Genomic DNA, 20,784 nt, shown 5'->3' on the forward strand with positions numbered 1-20,784 from the left:
CAAACTTGCAACACTCGAGGATCAAGTTGTTGTGATTAGTGAATGGGCATGAATTAAACCCATTAATATATATGTAGGTGATTTTGATAAGCCTTGATATGTAGTGCCCCAAAGATCCAAATGTTAATATTGGGCTCTATCCCTGGCCTTCATGCTTGAAGTTGGACCAGAGCTTGGTTCAGTTTTCAGCTTTCACAGAGCTTTTAAATTTGCACAAAGCCACAAACTCAATAACAAAGAAGAAACAAAGTAATGCTTAGAGCTTTCGAATTACGGTAGATCGTAATTGATGTTTTATTGGAATAGATCCAATCTGTTAAATGAATGCAAACGCAAATGACATAATGAATTTTGATTTGGGACATTTCTGTAATTTACGATTTTATTTATGATAAAAGTCATAAAACTACATTTATTTATTTTTTATAAAATGTTGATTGGGTCACATTTTTCATCTTGTTATGAAATCCGTGGGTTTATATAGATGCCCACCATTGATATGTGTTATCCTGATAATCCTCTATCTTGGTATTTATCCTGATAATCTTCTATCTTGGTGTTTATCCTGATCATCCTCTATCTTACTGTTTATCCTGTTAATCCTTTATCTTAGAAAAGAGATTACAATTGTATATAAAGGTAACCTTCTCCCATTCAGATTTACCTCAATGAATAAAAATTCTCTCTATCTCATTCTCTCAATGATTCAATACATGTTAGTGTTAAGTTAGTGTGGTGTTCTCTCCAAATCGGTTTAAATTCTAACATGTTATTAACACGATAATCTCTAGCTTTGGATTAAAGGTATGATTTTCTTTTTGAAGTGAATGTACGGTGATTGAATTATGTGGTTGTTGCTTAACCTTTTAATCCTATTGTTCTTATTGTATGTGCGTTGCAAATAATTTTCATGTATTTTGATGTTAGCATGTGTCTTCTGTGGAGTAGGTATATTTTTTAAAAACATTATATGATGAGCACCGTTTATGGGTTCAGAGAACATTAGAGAACATTGACCACTTATTTCCAGCTAGTAGATTACTACCTCTCAAAGGATGTCTTTAAGGAATAATACAAGGCTAGGTTCCTTCTAGTTGTATTTTCTATTGTTATTGGTACGACTTTGTATGATGCAACCCAGATACTCTTAAATCCCAATTCAGCAGTGAAAGTGGGTTATGATCCCTAGACCATATGACTGAATCACCCAAGGCTTGACTAGGGGACCACCGTACACCTTCGGGTAAATTTGAGATTTGTGAGTCGTTTATCGCATGCCAGTTTTCTGCATTATACTGCTGTTCAAGACATTTTGGTAGGATATTTAGCTAGGCGAATGCGATGCGGTAAAACACAGTTGGCAAACCGATAATAACAACATGTTATATTTTGCTGGATAAAAGGCCTAATAACTTTTAAAGGTCAAAGCCCACGGATGGTGGAGATGCGGGGTAGAATATGTCTATTTTATTTGATGATATGATTATTTATTTTGTAACTCTCTCAATTGATTTCACCTGCATGTGAGCAACGTATGAACTCGAGGTTCACAGATTACCGAAAAAGAAAAACAATTTTTTCTTTTCATTTTGTTTTTTTTATGTATACTATTGAACAATGATGTAGACCCTAAAGTTCTACAATATATTTGGAACCCGAAGTTCCAAGATCTATTTTTTTTTTAGGAACCTGAAGTTCCAAGAATTAAATTGTTAGGAACCCGAAGTTCCAAAATCTATTTTTTTAGGAACCTGATGTTCCAAGATCTAATTTTTAGGATCCAGAAGTTCTAAGGTCAAATTTTTAGGAACCTGAAGTTCCAAGATCTATTGTTTTTTAAAGAACTTGAAGTTTCAAAGATTCAATTTTTAGGAACCTGCAGTTCCGAGATCATCTGGTTGACTATATCGACTTGGTCAGGTTTAACCCATAAGAACTGGTCCAGTTTTGGCCCATTACAGTGGTCATTTATGTAGGCCCAATTCATTTTTATAGCTATTTTGTTTAGGTTAAAACTTGATCTGGTCGAGTCATAAAACCATGCTTTAATGAAAAAAAAATAAAATAAAATGGAGAAGTATTTAATTTTTTGATATCTCATTTTTAGTTTTGACAGGTGTTTTTTTTTGTTGAACTTTCATGCTCCATTTGTATAAATAGTTATGAAGATGCATTTGCTTTACTTTCCCTACCGGCCCAGCTCCACGCTATAGATTTTCTGGTCATGTAACTTTTTGTGGTTTGTGTTCATATATGTTTTTTTTTACAAAGGGTTATAGTTAGAACTTATTAAATACAGTTTCTTCGTCTCGTAACAGTTCTAAAATTATGAAATTGATAACTTTTGAATGAGCAATTGGAGGAAGAGTAAGAAGAAAAATTCTCTCCCTTTTCTCTGACTTTTTAGACTTGGATTGATTGTCACCTATTGTGATAGAATATATCTTCTGCTACAAAATTAAACAGCATATGATAAGACAAAGGGTAGTCTTTACTGTCAAGCAGTTTTTTTTCATTAGCGCAGTTGGTAGGCTCAACTCACCATTCAGAGAAACATCATCTATAAGTTAATTACAGAGCTGAAAACAAGGGACACATGACCCTTTGGAGTCTAGTAATTATGAAATATTTGAGTTTCTATAGCACCTTGATGTATTGCTTGATCGAATTGCTTCAGAAGCTGAAAATGAATCTGTTGCACGCCAGAAGCGTGGCAGACCTATAAGTTCCAAAGACTTGGCTCCTCGGAAGAGGAGGTCCACTGAAAAATTATGTCCCAATAATATTCTAGAAGAAGTTGTGCAAAACACTCCAGAAGAGGTTATGCACGAAATACCCACTTCTTCTAAAACCCCGATAGAGGTTATGAACGAATTAACTATGGAAACCCCTGAAGAGGAACTGGTACCAGAAAATGATGAGATCTCAATATTCCATGCGTATTCGGGAGAAGTGTGGGACAGAAAAATGGGAAGTTGCCATCAAGTCAGAATTAGAGTCTCTCAATAAACGTGGTGTATTTGGACCTATAGTACAAACCCCAGAAGGTGTTAACTCTGTAGGCTACAAATGGGTGTTTCTCGATATAAGTCACATCTTGTGGCACAATGTTTTCTGCAGAAACCTGGGATTAATTATGAAGAAACATACTCTCCTGTTATGGACACTACAACTTTCAGATATCTAATAAGTTTAGTAGTTTCCGAAAGCTTAGATATGAGACTCATGGATGTAGTGACTGCCTACTTGTATGGGGACATAGACAAAGATATTTACATGAAAATCCCCGAAGGATTTGATTTGACTGAAGCAAAATCAAGGAGTACGTACTCAATTAAACTAAGACATTCATTGTATGGATATATAAATGGAAAAAGTATTATGGGGATTGATTATGAAGAAACATACTCTCTTGTTATGGACACTACAACTTTCAGATATCTAATAAGTTTAGCAGTTTTCGAAAGCTTAGATATGAGACTCATGGATGTAGTGACTACTTACTTGTATGGGGACATAGACAAAGATATTTACATGAAAATCCCTGAAAGATTTGGTGTGCCTGAAGCAAAATCAAGGAGTAAGTACTCAATTAAACTAAGACATTCATTGTATGGATATATAAATGGAGAAAAATATTATGGATATATGTCCGGTAGACTATACCGATAAATGAGAAAGACATTGTGTATCATATCTAACGTTGGGAGCAAGATGCTCACTTAGACAGTTTGTATTACATAATTGTCAATTTAATGAGACAGTCTTCCCATCGTTAGGAGGAGAAAAGCAATGGTTGCTCTAAGGAACGACGTGAAGCAACTTGGATCACGTCCTCTGTCTCATTAAGGATCCAAACAATGAATGTGACTATATGAGATAAGGAGAATGATACACTTGCAAGAGGTTGCAGAGAAAATGCCTAAGCATTTAATGATATGGTAAAAGTAACCATGAATGTGCCAGCCAGAATATGATGTTCCATTTGGACGTGGTCCAAACATGGCGGCAAATGAATCTACTATACCCTAAAAGTGTGGTAGACCTATAGGATCCAAAGAGCGTGCTCCTAGGAGAGGAGAACTGAGGAACCATCTTGTCCAAATAATTGCCAGGTAATGGCTGGAGCTCCATAAACAAATAATGAAAATGTGCAAATATCCAAATTCACTGAAATGCCTATATATGGTTGTCCATGGAGAGGCACAGGTACCTGAAAATGAAAAGATCGATCTCAATATTCCATGCATGTTCAGGTGAATTGTGGGATAGGAAAGCATTTGTCATAGATGACATATTTAGCTATGGTATAGCTATTGGAACATCAAAGGACAATGATGAAAAATAAATGAACCAAGTGTTTTGTCGACAAAGGAAAGATTGGCCAATCTGGAATTTGCTATTCAAGCATAATTAAACTCTTTGAAAAACGTGGTGTGGACCTATAGTAAAATCTGAGGTTGGATTCAATATAGTAGCAGCAAGTTTGGTTGGTATAAACTTGATTGGGACTCCTAAGGAATTGGAGAAAACTGCTGATTATAGATTTCTGAAATGAAATGGACAAAGCACATGGTTGTGCGGAACTTGGATTTGGATAAGGATCCATTTCGACTAAAGGAAGAACATGAGGAAGTTCTTGGTCTTAAAAATACTCTACTTGAGTGATATTGAAGCATTTATGTATTTAGCACAATACCTGCACAAGATCATACATTGCATTTTCTATTAGTTTCTTATCAAGATATAATTGTGTACATACACTTAGACACTGGAATGATGTCAAACACATATTGAGATATTTTTATGGAATAACTTGTATGAAACTATTTTATTCTTATGGTTCCACTAATGACTATGATCTAGTTGGCTATGCAGTCTTTGGTTATCTATCTGACCCTCAGAAGGGTCACTCCCAAACAAGTATGTATTTCTTAGTGGTAATGCTGCCATTTGTTGGCATTACACTAAACAAACTTTAGTGGCAACTTCCTCTAACCACTATGAAATTTTAGCTTTTCATGAAGCTAGTCGTGAATGTGTATGGCTAAGGTTATTAATTGAGCATATTCGTAGTTCTTGTCAATTACCTTCTATAATAGGTGTTCCCAACATTATTTATGAGGATAATGCAGCTTGTATAACCTAGATTCAAGAAGGATTTATAAAAGGAGACAGGACAAAACACATTGTGCCAAAATTCTTTTACACTCATTAGCTTCAGAAGAAAAAGTAGATTAAGGTCTAGCAAGTTCGTTCCAGTGACAACCTTGTTGATCTCTTCACTAAATCACTACCAAAGCATACATTTCAAAAGCTTGTATATGGGATCGGCATGCGCAGAGTTCACCACCAAGCCATATAAAGACTTGTCTTTATCAGGGGGAGTAATAGAGCAGGGGGAGCATCCTGAAGAATGTATCCTAGGACATATGCACTGTACTATTTTCCCTTATCTAGGTTTTATCCCACTCGGTTTTTCTAGTAAAGGTTTTAATGAGGCAGTATAAAGCAAGTCACAATGATTCTGAGTAATGTTGTACTCTTTTTCCCTTCGCTTTGGTTTTTCTCACTGGGTTTTCCTTAACAAGGTTTTAATGAGGCAACTGTCATTGGATAGTTATAGAGCATCCAGAAGAATGCTACAAAAGATGCATCCACCATAATTTCCACATGAATGGTGGACATCCAAGGGGGGGTGTTATGAAATCTGTGGGCTTATATGGATGCCCACCATTGATATGTGTTATCCTGATAATCCTCTATCTTGGTATTTATCCTAATAATCTTCTATCTTGGTGTTTATCCTGATCATCCTCTATCTTACTGTTTATCCTATTAATCCTTTATCTTAGAAAGGAGGTTACCTAGTTGTATATAAAGGTAACCTCCTCCCATTCAGATTTACCTCAATGAATAAAAATTCTCTCTATCTCATTCTCTCAATGATTCAATACATGTTAAATTAGTGTTAAGTTAGTGTGGTGTTCTCTCCAAATCGGTTTAAATTCTAACACAACTAGATTTGTAGTGTTTTTTTTTTGTTTGTTTGTTTTTGGTAAAACGATTTGTACTCCTTGAAACATTGGATGGAGTATGTGTAGGAACCGTTATGGTCGCAGTTTACAAACCGTGAAAACCATGCGTAGCGGAATAAAGGTTATCACGATTTTGTTTAGAATTATACCTTTAGATCAACTGTGATATCTCTGAGAATCCAAGATCTACGAAATCAACAACCTCTTGATTTTCTGTTGTATTCTTATTCTTAGAATGGACGTTGTGTGGGAAACGATTCCAGCCTCTTCTTTCTCTCTTGGCCTCTCTCACTCTCAAAGTTGGAACCGAATTTGGATTTCACTTTTTCTTGAGCAAAACCTTGGTTAAAACGGCCAGAGAAAGAGGGTTTCTATTTATAGGCTACAACAGGGACCATGAGGAGAGAGGCCATGAGGAGAAATCAGGGTTAGGTCTCTTGACGGGCTTAGGCTTCCCATGTTCGCCCAAAACATACGGCCCAAGTCCGTCAACAAATGGCTTATTCTACTAAAGGCCATTGTTACACTACCGCCCTAATCCCAAATTATGTGTTACGTTTATAGGCTCCATATTATATGCTTGATGATCTTCCCGTGTTTAATATATTGAATGCTCATTGATAAAGTCAAGTTACTGACAACTACATTAATCAACTTCTTATGCCCTTGAGTAGTACCACTCAACCTCATTGTCATGTCGGATTAAATCCACCTGCAGGGTTTACATGAAAATTCTTATGAGCTCCTCAAGGGGACATCATCAACCCGACTTCCTGCGGGTCACGGATTCCTTCTATAATCAACAACACACCTTACATACAATGTCATTACCCAATCTATCGAGTTTATTGATTCACAAATGAATCTCACTCATTGATGATTTAAAGCAATATACAATGCACGTAAGTGCCCGTTATTATATCCGGATTAAGAAGACAAGCATCCATAATAACAGAGGTGTTTGTTCTCTTATATAGTTAGTATAAAGAGAAACAACATCACTTGGTCCTGTTCAATACACACAAAGTGTACTAGTTTAATCCTGTAGTCAAGATAGACTAATACCAGATTATACTACAACCGTACCAATAGTTTGTCCAAATCAATCTAGGATGTGAACGTTTACTTATACTTTATAAGGTACTGATGATATGATTTTCTGTGTGTCGCCACACACCATATCATCTACAACATAAAGTATTAGACGCATGCATATAATAACATATATAATATGCATAATATTTGCCCATATGATTCTCATTCAAAATATAAAGAATTAGAGTTATTACAAAAGTAATGCTTTTAGTATATAACCCTATCAATCTCCCACTTATACTCAAAGCATTGCTTTTTAGTATACTACTAACAAATCTCCTACTTATACTTAAAGCTATGCTGCCAAGCATCTGATTCCCTTCCCCTCAACATGCCTGTCAAAAGACTTAGCCATTAAGCTCTTTGTAAAGGGGTCAGCTAGGTTATCTTTTGATGGTATCTTGGTAATAGTAACATCTCCTCTTTTTATGATTGATCGTATCAGGTGGTACTTGCTCTCAATGTGTTTACTTGCTTACAAGAAGTTCCAGAGCCAAACTGACTCTTTGGCTACCTCAGTGGCTGCCACATATTCAGCTTCCATGGTGGAGTCAGACATGCATTTCTGCTTGACACTCCTCCATACTATGGCTCCACCTCACAAGGTAAACACACAACCTGAAGTAAACTTACTCTTGTCCCTATCTGACTGAAAATCAGAATCTGTATACCCTAAGGGAACCAAACTATCTGCATGGTATACTAACATATAATCCTTAGTCCTTTTCAGGTACTTCAGAATATGTTTTACCGCAGTCCAGTGCCCTTGTCCTGGGTTCTTTTGATATCTGCTAACCATGCCAACGGCAAAGCAGATGTCTGGCCTCATGCATAGCATGTCGTACATTAAGCTTCCTACAGCCGAAGCATAAGGAACCGCTTTCATGTCTTCTATCTCTTTTGGTGTCTTGGGACACATATCCTTTGATAGAGGAACTCCATGCCTGAAAGGCAAGAAACCTTTCTTGGAGTTTTGCATGTTAAAACGAGTCAAGACAGTATCAATACAGGTAGCATGAGATAAGCACAACATCCTTTTCTTGCGATCTCTTATAATTTTGATCCCAAGGATGTGACCCGCTTCTTCCAAGTCCTTCATATCAAATTGTTTTGATAACCATACCCTTATGTCTGACAACACTTTCACACTATTTCCAATGAGTAAGATGTCATCTACATAAAGTACAAGAAATACCACTACATTTCCATCAAATTTCTTATACAAACAAGATGCTCTTGACCTTTTTCAATGAATCCTTCTGGTTGCTTCATATAGATGGTTTCCTCAAGACTTCTGTTTAGGTAAGAATTCACCCAGACAAACTATTGAATCTGCAAGGGAAGATGTCGTATGAAGAGTGAGACTGTGCCTTTAATGGTTGCCTACGTATCTAGAATATATTTCCAGAATCAAGTCTCCAAAACGCAGTTCTTTGTTAAGTGAAGAGTCCTATTTATAGAAATAGAAAATAAGAGTCCTGAGAGCACAAGGACTCTTACTAGATAGGACTGGTTAACTGAACATGTGACCGGATCAGGTGACTGACTGGGCCGTCCATATGTCTACTTCACATGTGAGCCGTCCAAGGGGCTAACTAGAGCTGTGAGTCGTCTAAGTGGCTAAGTGGACATGTGAGCCATCCAAGTGGCTAACTGGAATTGTGAGCCGTCCAGGTAACCGAGGATCGGTCACTTAGACTTAATGTAAATACTAAGTCCCTAATGAATTTGTTAGCCAGGGTACGAATGTGGAGGTACGTACATTGCCCCCTCTTTGCCATATGGAATTGATTGGATGTGGCAAAGAAAAAATAGGGAAAAGAAACTGAACCATAATAACTGGTATAGTGTTTAGACCATTGATAAAAGTAAAATGATAGTTTGATAAAACATAAAATGATAGTTTTACCTACGAATAAGTACCGAAACTCAAACGCAAGTAAAACTAAAACTATTTTCTGTTCTAGATTGTTTATCAAAGATTTCTACTCTCGATTCTATCGAAATAGAGTTGGAGTAAAAGATTCGTTCCACTCCTAGTTCTTTAGAATTCACGCGTTTCCTAAGATTATCAATCTATCCAAAGTTAATGAGAGTTTTACGAAATTATACTACAATGCAAATTAAACTAACAAGATATGATAATTCAACTACGAAATACTAAATTGAATCTATGATAAGGAATTAGGGGGATTGATTCCTCCTTAACTCGACTTAGTTTGCTAACGAAGAATCGTCGTAATCCAAAGTGAATTGCTTTCGCATAACAATTGGTTCTTCCTAATCCCTAGTTGTTCATGGTAATTTCTACCAACTAACATCTAGCATGTGAAACAATCAAATCCATTCTCATGGTGAATTAATTGTTTTCTAGAATGGAATGGGAAATCACGACTATTCTACGCTAAACAAAAATCAAGATTCATCAAGGCTTCTTCAACCCCCTCTAATGGAGGTTTAGCCTAGAATCATTATGCTATCATTAATATATAAATTTAAGCAAGACATGATATAAAGATTATAACTTTGCTTATTTTTACTAAATGGAAATCTACTCATGCAAGATTTAATTGAAACTAATAATGATAAATAACTAAATCTATGAATTGAAACGACAATAATTTAATGGAAAATGAAACTAAATTATGAAGAACTAATTAACTTTATTGATCTAATGAATAGCAATAACAATAATTCAATAACTGAATTTAAAACAAGATTAAAAACTATTTAATTAAATGGAGACTAAATCTAGATCTAAACTATTCTCTAATGGCTACTTGCTACCTAAACTCAAGATTGCTTAAGAGTTAAGTCTTGTGTGTTGAAATGGAGGAGACCAGATCCACATTTTCATGCATGGGCTGAGGAGCCATGTTTCAGACCGAAAATCGAGCCCCAAACCCAATTTCTTCAGTCCACATAGGCCTTTTCAGCTGGATTTGACTTCCACAGACTTTTCATCCACTTCTGCTCCTCTGATTGGGTCAAGGCTTGGACCATTAGAAAGCTGATTCAAGCCAGTCGTTTTGACATAAGGTAGGCCCAATTCCGAGGTCTGAGCCCAAAGATACGATCTTCAGAAGTTCTGCTGACTTTTGTGTGTTGTTTCTGCCTGCGTTGACTTTGACTTTTCAGCTTTGACCGGGATTTACAAAGGCTTTTTCTCCTTGAATCTTGGACTTTAATCACAGAACTTCTTATCAACCAACCTTTGCTCCTTTATCTCGCCAAAGTGACACATTTCTGCACATAATTAACTTCAATGCCTGAAATACATAAAAGCACGTAATCAGCATTAACTCTTATTTATTACTCGCATAATTGGTCTAAAAGTATTATTGTTAAGGGGTTAAAACTACAGTTTTGGGCTCTTATCAACCATGTATTCTAAATAAACATCATTGACATATAAACATATTGATGTGATGAAAAGCCCAAGGTTTATTAGTTTGGGTGGGTCGGCTAACTTAATTTGTTGTTCTGTTGGTATATGTTGATTATTAAATAGATAAAGATTAATCTGGATCAAAGTGGAATTGGTGTTTTGATTAATAGGGACTGTGAAAAACTGGATTACTTCAAGGCTTGATGTAAGAGTACGTATCCCATTTTACCAGGAGGTAGCTAATATCTTGCTTTATCTTTATAAAAGGTTACGTGCACTTTTGTTTAAGTAAGAGTACAAATCTCACTTTTGTTTAAGGAACAAAATGTCTTATAAGTGTAACATACCCGATCGTTATATATGGTAATTATGAGCGGAAATAAGTATGACGCGAAAGTCCGAAGTAGCCATGAAGATGCGAGAATGACGATGGTAACATGTACTGGTGAAATTATTCGATGACGATGGTTAGAGCGTTCACCTGTGCCAAGATCTATTATTCGCGTAACTGGTACGGAAGGAATTAAGGGTCTTTGCCAGCTGAAGAACTTTGATGTCAAGCAACTTGAAAATTTCAGCACAAATCATCCTGTGGAAGAGGGAGAAATGGTCGTAACGTGTGCGCAAATGGACCAAGGTTTAACAATCCCGCTAGATTATGACGCTGCACGATTATTGTCTTTATGGCAGATTGCACCAATACAAATTGGGATGCCGCTATGGTTGGTATTTGCACGAGCTAAAGCCTTGGTAAAAAGCTACAAGCGTCCCTTTGGTTTTGAAGAATTGTTTCTTTTGCTGCGACCGCAACGTCACATTGAGGAAGATGGGTCGTCATATTTTACCGTGGATTGGAAGACTGAGAAGAAGTTTAAAGGCTTACCGAAATGTTACAAAGACTGGGATAAATATTGTTTTCTCCTCCGAGGACCATGGAATCCCCATGGAATACGCGTTCCAAATAAAATACGAGGTACGGAAAGCATTAAATTCTCACATTGAGTTTTATTGATTTTGCATTGTTGTATATTTGTATGTTTAAATGACATTATTTATTGGTGATGCTCTATAGATGAACGCCCTATTATTCCAAATATTGAGATTGGAAAACGAGCTGCAGAGAACTTACAATTTTATTTTAGTAGTGACCGTGAGGAACACATTCTTGATTTATCTTGGCCTAATGAGGTTGCTTATTGGGGTTGGCGTAGCGAGAGACAAAATGATCGTGAGAAACTTTCTGGGCCAAAAACGCATCAAGAGCAATATGTTGCTCCCAAAGATCAATTGACAGATAAGTAATGGAACAAATCTTAGAAGTGACTGCTTGCCAAGGAAATTATCGCTTAATTTTGGGGAGGGCTCAAATCAAAAGAAGCGAAAACTAACCAATGAAGTGCAAGATGATGATTGGGAAGATTGGAAAACACCTGAAGTGTCAACTAAGGCATCCGCAGAGGAAGATAGAAGGAACAAACAAAAAGTTGATGAAAACTTTATTAGCGGTAGCATTGAGTCCACAATCTCACAAAGCCGTTCTATTGATATTGTGGAGCCCAAAGCATTTGAAGATAATTCTCCTCAAAGTGCTGCTAAAGCATTCCTCGTCGCAACTAGCAAAGATGCAGCAACTACTATTTCACCTGTTATAGAAATTAACTTAGAAACTGAAGATACCCAACTGTAGCCTTCAAGGAGTAGACTTTCCCAGGCCAATGAGGTTCATGCTATTGTTGATAGCTCTACGCAAGATATTGTTGCCCCTTTACAAGCTGTAAACACCACAATAATGATGCAAGCTACTGCACCCACTTTAATTGGTTTTCTGGAAAAAAACATGATAGATGCGTTAAGAACTACCGAAGTTCTTGACTTTGATCTGCTCGATGATTACGTTAACAAACATTTGATGCAGCCCACTTCTGGATAGAACATTTAATATGGTAACTTGATTTGTATAGGTGATACTTCAAATTTTTGCAATATGGGGATGCAAAAGTTGCAAGAGGTTAGTATTCCATTGCACTTAAATTAAAGGATTTATCATAGTTTATTGTAGTAATAAATTTATTTTTGAAGGCTAAGGAGAGTTTTGCTAAAGCAATGATAATGCTTGGTAAAGAAAAAGAACGGGGTCTATCACCACTGATGATAGAGAAGCTTCAGAACAATAAAGACGAGGCTACAGTTGAGGTTGCCAAAGTCAGTAATGAGTTGCCGGTTTTAAAAGAACGAGTGTCTGCTTTAGAGCATGAAAAAGATTGTTTGGTGCAACAAAAAATGGGTATGGAGAAAGCATTAAAAGTGAAAGAGACAGATTATAAGAAAATTGCGCGAGAATTGCGCATTGAAAAAGGTACCCTAGCTACATTGAATCCAAAGCTCTCCACAGTGTTGCTTGAAAATGCTCAGTTGGAGTCTTCAACTAAGAAGAATGTTGACTTGCTGAATGGAACGCGTGATGTAACGCCCGTATTTAAAATACATATTTATTAATTAATTATTTATTTATTTAAAAATTCGCTGGATTGGATTTGGGATATGTGGGCCTGGTTTCTGGGCCCTAGTCTGTGTTGGGTTTGGGTTTCAAACCCAAGTATATATTCGTATTGTTCTGGAGAATAGGGTTTGGAGAGAATAAAAAAAATAATAAAAATGGAGGCAGAGATAAAAGCAGGATTGCTGGAGGGTGGAGCGCGACGACTCAGACTCGGAGGAATTCGTAGGAGCTGTTAATACATGTGAGTAGTTAATTTTTCTACTTCACCGGTATACAGAAACAATTTTATCGTTCATTCTTCTTCGTCATGTCTCGTTACTATTAAACTAGTTATATATGCGTATATTGTTTTGAGTTATTAGCGAACTGTTGGAACTCGGAAATCGTCAATGGCGGCGTCGCGAGTCCAACAGCAAGGAATCGTCCAGTATTTTTATTTGAACAGTTATGATTATATTTACTGTGTTGTGGGGTTCCCTTATTAAGTGAGTTTAGAATTAATTGTTAGTGGGCTGTTGAACCTCTGTTCAAGCTTTGAACAGGCGAGAGCTCGAATTTGTGCTGCCTACTTTTTTTGCTGTTTGTTTGGTGGGTTATGTGGCTATTGTCCTAGTTGGATTATGAGGATTGATTGAGGTTGGGATATCGACTTGGGCTTGTTGGTTTACTGGGCTGTTGGAAGCTTGAACCGTTGTTAATGGCGGCCAGAGAATTGCCAGGGGATTTTGATTAAATGAACTGTGGTGGTGTTGGGTTGGACGATGGTGGGTGGCTAATGTAGTGTGTAAGGGATGCAAATGGGGGAGTTGGGAGCTTGGAGAAAGCCGTTAATGGCGGCGAGAAGTTTCCAGATCCAGTTTTGGGTTGAAGATTTTAAATTTAAGAATGGAGTTTTAGCTTTTATTAAAGTGGTAGGGGTTGTTATGGGGATTGAAACCGTTAGGATGAAATGGGTGGAGGAGTAGAGGTTGGGGTGGCCGACTTTGGCAGCTGGTGGTGGCTGTGAAGGAGATGACAGAGGGAGAGATCCAGTGCTCCCCATCTCACTAGTACAAGTTTATTTCGGTTGGGCTTTGGGCCTAAACCTTTTGTTTGGTTGGGCCAAAACTCTAATTTTATGTTAGGCCGGTTCTATTTCTTGTTGGGGGCCAGTTTTAATTGTGTTTTGGTTGGGCCGGTTCTGATTTCCGTTTTTGGGCCTAAACACTAATTAGTGGTTGGGCCGGATTAATCTTGTGTTTTGGGCCAAAGCCAATGGGTTTCGGTTTTTGGGCCTTAGCTTATTAGTTGTTGGGCCCGGTTTTGTTTTAAGTTGTGGACCAATTTAATTTAAAGTTTTTGGGCCGGTTTAGTTTAAGTTGTATGGGCCAAAACTAATTAGTTTTCTTTGGGCCGGTTTCTAATTTTATGTGGGTTGGTCCTTATGACCACAATTGGGTCAGGTTGAATAATAAGTTGGTTTAGACTTTTGGGGTCGGGTTTTAAGGTTTGGGCTTGGCCAGTTACGTCCGAACCATTACCTTGGTCATGAGCCCATGAGCCATGCACCTTGACCTTAGCCATGAACCATGGTTATGACCTTGAACCTGTTGAACATGGAAACAACAGTTTGACTTTGACAATGATGTGTTGACTTTGACCGTTGACTATTGACTTTGACTTTGATCGTTGACCATTGACTGTTGACTTTTTCCAGTTTTTCTCATATTTAAGAATATGGACAAATATAGTAATAAAATATTGTCGAAAATTATATAACGTTGTTTGTCATTATCTCATTAAGATTTGACGTGAGTAGTGTGTAAAGCATATATATATTGGGCTTTGATTGTGGACGGATTTGTTTAATTGCTTACATTTTATGTCGTAAATTGTATGGACAAATCAAATGCTAAAATGCTGTGGAAGCTTGTATATATTTGGTCGTCATTATCTAATTAAGATTTGACGTTGATATTGTGACATTTTATAATATGTTGGGATATATATATTAAATGCAATAGTTGTGGAAAAATAAATGTATAACCGCTCCATTATTTTATCGGTAAGATGCTAGTAGAGTATTTGTAGATATTTTCCACGGGATGGTGGCGTAGTGCAATAATATATTGGCACGTGAAAGAATGAAAGTGGTTATGAGATATAATTAAGATATTTCTAAATATTGTGGCTTAGTGCAATAAGGTATTTGACCTGCACGTGATATAGTGGAATTATTATGAGTTATTAATATATGACATTTGAATAAATTACGTAACAAAAATCCTAGAACCTAGCTACCACAACTCATGTGATTTGCCCTGTGTGGGTGTGTGCAATTTGATTGGCCCTTCTGGCGTTTCAGTGAATCTGAATGGCCTTCGGGCGTAAGTAATGTGATTGGCCCTTCTGGCATTTCAGTAAAGCTGAATGGCCCTTCTGGCGTAGCCGAATAGTAGCTTGATTATTTCGTTCTCAAAATCAAACGAGACGCGCGATATTTTATGCCAAATAGTGGCAGTACTTACATAATGGCTTCCGTGTGAGGGTTACCTGGTGTGCGGCATCCCGCTCAGGGTAGTTACGCACGGAGTGGTTCATTATATAAGGGGAGGCATGTGGATGTACATGTTCGGCGTTGGGTAGCGATTGTGGTAGCCAGGAAAACTAGGTAAGACATAGATACGACGTGATTTTAGGGACACGCTAAGAAAGTCTTAATTAATATAATTATGGTAATATGTTGGTTAATTATATACCTTTAAATATATGATTGTATATGGTTTTGGAGAAGGGTGAGTCAAACTAATTACTTGGGCAGAGACGACCCACTCTGTACTTGAGCATGAAATGCGGTACGGATATAATATGCTTGGTTGGTTATTTGTTTAGTTAAAATCTAAGGCGCCTCGATGGAGGAACTACATGCCTTATTTATGATACGTATAGTTTGTTGTGTGGTTAGTGGGAAGTTAAAGCTTCAAATGATTGGAGGAACTACTACCTTAATTATTGTACTTAAGGATGTTGTATTAGTCGTTGAAAGTTAAAAGGGCCTAGGTGGTGAAGGAACTAAGCCGCCGGAAGGATTGTGTATATATTTGTATAAGAATATGTTGTATTTTAGAGCTACTCACACCAAAGCATTTTTATAATGTTGACCCGATTTGCATGTTTGCTTATCGGGTGTGTTCATTAAATGAACATAGTTGATAAGTCTTGACAGGTTTAGTGTTGAAGAAGATTGGTTGCTGCTTGTAGTCTGCGTTAGCGTTGCATCTCAGGATATGTTTTGTTTTCCTTTGAGGTGATATAGATTTTCAGTTGAGATAAGATTATTTGCATTTTCATTTGTAAATTTTTGTAATGAAGAGGACTTTGGTTTAAGTTAAAAATTTTATTGGTTTTTAATTATCCGCATATTTAAACTGTTTATGGGTTTTTGAGAGTGGAGAGTGCGTCACACCTCGGAGATCGAAGAGTCGGGAACAAATAATGTTTTTCCGAATTCTGTCGAAATTCGGGGTGTGACACGTGATGTGCTAAAAAATGCTCTGGAACATTATACTTTGCTATATGATTCTCGTCCATTAAAAGAGAATGATGGTATACTTCTTCCTAGTGCTATAGAAGACGCCATTGAAGATCTCAGCTTAGAAGATGATTTAGGAGGAGATTCTACCCCTTCTAAAGAAGAAGATGAACAATCATCTTAAATTGTTATCTATTTGTCGTAGAATTAGTAGTTAACCGGGTGTATCTAATAAAATCTCGTAAAGAGGTGGAGGTAGGAAGTGATGGGATGTAAACATAATTAGTGAGCTTCAAAAGTCTCCAAGACTTAATAATGTTACGTTATATCAATGGATCTGCTTATTTTAGTTACTTTAGTCATAGTCCTCTATTCATCTACCTGAGACCAGCTGATTTCCATCTCAATAATATATAATTTATTTGTCCGGATTAGATCGTATATGTTCTGTATAGTTTTGGAGTTCCTCACATCTAGAGTAAGTTGACACCTTGACACCCTTGTAATGAGCTGAATAAGTATTTAAGTTATGTTTACTGTGTTGACTTCGAGACATCTATATATAGGAGTAATGAACCGTATGCACCAAACAATTTAACCATGACAAATGATACATGGGCTCCTTCCCAGGTTGTGTAGCATGTAGCGTCTATAGTCTATACCTCGTGTGGATACTCATATATCAGGAATGTTATTGCAACAACGGTCCTGAAAAAATAGCCTGGCTGTTGGTAACCAACCTTGCTCTAAAGTCCAAAATGACCGAGTGCCAATCGCAATGCAAGACCGAGTGCGGACATTGAATTTCTCTAGGCTCAGGGCACGAGATGGGGTGTGAAATATGAACAAAGTCCCAAACAAAGTGACACCTAAGCATTGTGCCTGTACTGTTTTGGGCGTTGGTGGATAGTGGGCTTTAGGTCAGAAAATATAAAAGCAGATACCTTGAAAAACAAAAGAAATCTTCTGTAGTATGCAGTAAGCATATACCATTACTGAGATACTAAACATTCCGCAGTATGTATTTGTGTAAGAATTCTAACTTGTACAATGTATGAGAACAAGTACAGTTTAATGTCTTGCGGAATGCTTGTTTGAGTAGACCTTGAATTCAGGTTTCATTCTTGATGGCAATCAATGAATATTTCATAGATATAAGCTGCTGTCACCAACTCACCATTGTGGAAACTTGTCAGACTTACTTCAAGGTATGCCAAGCTGGAGTGGAATGTTGGAAGTCCTAACCCAAACGCCTTTGACTATAATTGTGCAGTTATGCTTCATCCATGTTTGTTTTTCAGCACATTAGAGTTAACATAATTTTAGTGGAGTGAATCTTATTGGTTTTTCCGCAAGTTTGGTAGTCAGAAGATTCAAGGGGTATTGTGACGGGAAGATTTGACATTAAATTCTACAATTTAGAATAGATGTTTGATTGAGTGAATAGAATTCTAATTGGGATTTTACGCTGCCAAATATTTGTGAGGAAGCTTACTATTGTGCATTTGTGCATAGTGTACCAATGCCAGCAATAATATTGGAAAGCTCCATTGGTACTGTCAAATTTAGAAGCTACTTGACATATCATTCTCTAATTACAAAGGTTTGATCATCTTTCACTTAACGAAATAATTGTTGCGAGTTTTGTATAGAATGGCATTGACTATGTTTTAAAAAATTTGTAGTTCTAGTCACACTAGCCTATTCTCAACTGAAGTGACAATTTTATTCTACCATTCTCAGGAGAATACTAGATTTATTGTTAGTAGATTTTGCTTACATCCCTTGGGAACGGCTGCTTAATGCAATGTTTGCATGGGATATTTGTGTTGTCTATTATCCACTGTATTTGAGATTCATAACAAAATCCTCGAGGCATTTGCTTGAGACCTTATTTGAAGAAACATATACGTACTTGTTTAAAAGCACATTAGAATTATGGAAATTACTTCTATTGTGATTTTGGCTTTGGTTACTGGTTCTCAGAGTTGTTACTGTTTGAGAGATTGATATGAATAAGCCAATTAACTTGGAATATCCCACTGATCATGTATTTGAAAAAGTCTAAGACGTCATTTAGCGTATATCCAATTGAACGTATGCCGAAGATGGAATCTTATCACTGATTTGTTTAAATCAGTAAATAGAATACGTAGTGCTCATACAACTTTTATAATTGACTCAAGCATAAACATTGAAATGTTAACCTGTTTATGGCGTTAATTGTATATCTTTTGGTATCACATACCAAATTTCATGGCTTGAATGTATACAATCTGTTACTGCAAATACATATTCCATGATATGAATGCATAAAGTTTGGTATCGCAAATGCAACCTTCATGACTTTGTATGCATAGAGTTTGATATCGCAAACGCAAACTCCATGACTTTGAATGCACAAAGTTTGGTATTGTAAACCCAAACTCCATGACTTTGAATGCACAGAGTTTGGTATTGCAAATGCAAACTCCATGTCTTGGAATGCATAGAGTTTGGTATCGCAAACACAAGCTCCATGACTTTGAATGCACAGAGTTTGGTATCGCAAACGCAAACTCCATGACTTTGAATGCACAGAGTTTGGTATCACAAACGCAAACTCCATGACTTTGAATGCATAGAGTTTGGTATCGCAAATGCAAACTCTGATAATAAAAATAATATTAATAATGTATACCCCGAAGTGTAAGCGATGAGCGAAATAAATGCTAACAAATGAACTTTTATTAAGCATTGATATGTGGAACAAACATGAAAAGATGTTCGGTGACATTTTCCAATGAACCATGAAAACTAGAAAAGGAAACAATTAATTTATTGATATGGTAAGTACCAAACAGAACCTAACGATAAAAACGCCTAAGATGGAGTGCATTCCATGGTTTTGGGAAAGGTGTTCCCGAAATGGTGCGAAGGAAATATGATCCTTTCGAGGCAGGGTGATCAACCACAAACGGTCCTTCCCAATTTTCACATAGCTTCCCCATGTAGATGATTTTAGGTTTTCTGCATAACACCCAATCTCCTTTTTGGAAAACTTTTAAGCACAATTTCTTGTCATACTATCTTTTCATTGAAACCTGGTAGTGTAGTAGACGAGCTATACTTTCTTTGAGAATTTCATCTAAATTGGCTTTAGAGTGAGCCACCATTTTGTCATTACAACCAGCTTTTATTGCAGCGGTGCGAGTCATCTCAGCAAATATTTCAGTAGGTAAGACTGCGTCTGCACCATAAGCCAAGTTAAATGGGGACAAACCGGTTAAGCGTTTTGGAGTGGTTATGTATGCCCAAAGTACGACTGGTAGTTCTCTTGTTCATTTCCCTTTAGCTTGTTCTAGACGATGTTTAATGATAGCTAGGATAGACTTGTTTGTTGCTTCAGCTTGTCCGTTAGCTTGAGGGTGATATGGAGTAGAAAAATTATGCTGGATATGGAGACTGGGGAAGAAATTGTGTATTTCGATTGCATCGAACTGCTTGCCATTATCAGATATTAACTCAGCAGGGATGCCAAAATGACAAACTATATCTTTCCACAAAAAGCGCTTGACATCAGAAGCTTGAATATGCACTAAGGGTTATACTTCCGCCCATTTAGTAAAGTAATCTGTAGCAACCAACAAGAAACGCACACTCCCTGGAGCTTTAGGGAAAGGGCCGATGATGTCTAAACCCCACTTTGCAAATGGCCATGGAGAAAAAATTGGATGTAATTCTGTGGCAGGTAGAGTGCCTATGTTGTAGTGCTTCTGACAAGGAATGCATGTCTAAGAAATATGTTTGGCATCTATGAGGCCACCAATATCCCTGTGTCATTGCTTAATAAGCTAAATTTCGACCAGCGGCGTGATTGCCACAAATGCCTGCATGAATTTCTTGTAACACAAGTAGACCTTATGTTTTGGTGAGGCATCTAAGCATGGGAGACAAGGGATGTCCTTTTCTATACAATTGTAGAACACCATTAGACGAAGATACTATTACAAATTTCCAAGCGTCTCGCTTGACCGTTTCTGTGAGTTTGGGGTTTGAAGGGATGATGTCGTTGCTCAGAAAGGTAATTAATGGGGTTCACCAGTCTTCAGTTGGTGCTTCTAACATAAGTAGATTAAAGACGTGTGGCTCCTCTGTTGATTTGTCGACATTCTGGTCACCTTGAACAATTTCTGTGTCATGTCTTTCAGTACACATTCCTCCATCTAGTAGGGAGTCAATGTTGAATTTGTTAGGCAACAAAACATCATCA

At 37.1% G+C, this 20,784-nt stretch overlaps 1 long non-coding RNA gene across 1 annotated transcript; it reads left to right on the top strand.

Moving 5' to 3' along the window:
• Nucleotides 1-13,145: 13,145 nt before the first annotated feature.
• On the top strand, nucleotides 13,146-16,406 carry LOC147487078 (uncharacterized). The gene is made up of 2 exons (XR_015201002.1): nucleotides 13,146-13,262; nucleotides 16,210-16,406. It is a non-coding gene; the product is annotated as an uncharacterized LOC147487078 (long non-coding RNA).
• Nucleotides 16,407-20,784: the final 4,378 nt, after the last annotated feature.

Source organism: Coptis chinensis, chromosome 7 (assembly GCF_015680905.1).
Source record: "Coptis chinensis isolate HL-2020 chromosome 7, ASM1568090v1, whole genome shotgun sequence".
NCBI lineage: Eukaryota > Viridiplantae > Streptophyta > Magnoliopsida > Ranunculales > Ranunculaceae > Coptis > Coptis chinensis.